Source organism: Somniosus microcephalus, chromosome 28 (genome assembly GCF_052327205.1).
Source record: "Somniosus microcephalus isolate GS21.2 chromosome 28, FLI_Smic_1.0, whole genome shotgun sequence".
NCBI classification, from domain to species: Eukaryota; Metazoa; Chordata; class Chondrichthyes; order Squaliformes; family Somniosidae; genus Somniosus; species Somniosus microcephalus.
This window is the reverse complement of record NC_141014.1, coordinates 12,404,400-12,405,691: the sequence shown is the minus strand read 5'-3', so window position 1 is coordinate 12,405,691 and position 1,292 is coordinate 12,404,400. Positions and strand designations below refer to the sequence as shown.

At 46.5% G+C, this 1,292-nt stretch overlaps 1 non-coding gene across 1 annotated transcript; it reads left to right on the top strand.

The window, feature by feature from the left end:
- The first annotated feature begins 298 nt into the window (after positions 1-298).
- Positions 299-371, top strand: trnar-ccu (transfer RNA arginine (anticodon CCU)). The gene has a single exon. It is a non-coding gene; the product is annotated as a tRNA-Arg (tRNA).
- Positions 372-1,292: the final 921 nt, after the last annotated feature.

Genomic DNA, 1,292 nt, shown 5'->3' with positions numbered 1-1,292 from the left:
TCCTCTTGAAGTCTATCACTATCCTCCTCACTGTTCACTGCACTTCCAAGTTTTGTAATTGTGTCCTGTACAAACTTTACTCTGGCTGTGCAGTTTGGGTTTGATTGATTACCTACCGTAGTATTCGGGCCACATGGGAAGAATGGGGTGATTCGATTCATTAGCCACCCAAAATTGTGCATTTTAAATCCTAATCAAAGATTTTCTGTGTGCTGTGAGAATAATTTGCCCTGTAAAGAATGATTTGGCGGTCACAAACTGACCCTTAAGTCTCATGATTTTCATCTTAATAGGTGCAGCCCCAGTGGCCTAATGGATAAGGCACTGGCCTCCTAAGCCAAGGATTGTGGGTTCAAGTCCCATCTGGGGTGATGTATTTTTAAAGATTGGCACTATGGTATAGCCGTCAAGGCCCAGAACGTCAATGCAACCATCCAGAATAAACTCGTAGATGGTCAGGGCCGTGTTCAGAAGTTGATGGGCATTCTAACGGGAGTGGATTCGAGCTGGAGGTATTTCTGTGGAAATGCTGTAGAATTGCCGTGGGGCAGAAAGCATTGGTGAGGTTGGAGGCCACCATAAGATCTGGAAACAGCCGAGAAATGGACGTCGGCCCAGGAGAGTGAATTTCTGGTCAGGACCCAGACAGCAGCAAAATAAACCAGTGGGACAGTCACAGACTCAGCAGGTAACAGCAGCAATGGGGGATGGGCTGTAAACTGGACAAAATTACCTTCAAACTTAAGCAACTGAATAGAAGATCAGAGTCACAGCAGCTGAGTCTTACAGTGGAGTCCAGTGGAGCAGTGCAGTATTGATGGCAGAGAAGGCCAGGAATTGGGAATCAAATTTGAGCCAAGTTCCAGGGTTCACTGATGAAAACAAAGAGCGGGCAGGGTCGGGGAATGGACAGTGGGCACGGTGTCTCCCTAAACATCGCTGCCTCTCTCTCCTCCTTTAAATGTTCCTTAAAACCTACCTCTTTGACCAAGGTTCAGGGCTCATGTCCTAATATCTCCTTATGTGGCTCGGTGTCAAATTTCGTTTGATAATCGCTCCTGTGAAGTGCCTTGGGACATTTTACTAGGTTAAAGGCGCTATATAAATGCAAGTTGTTGAAGATGGCTCTGGTATGGCGCGAGCAGTGACAGATATGATGGGTGAAAATAGCTCCCATCTGTGCTTAACATTCGAAGACTCTGAAACTGAGGCAGATGTCACATTTCGGAGCGGTCAATTGCCCTCAGGCGGGTTACATTGTGTATTCAGCCCCAGTGGCCTAATGGATAAAA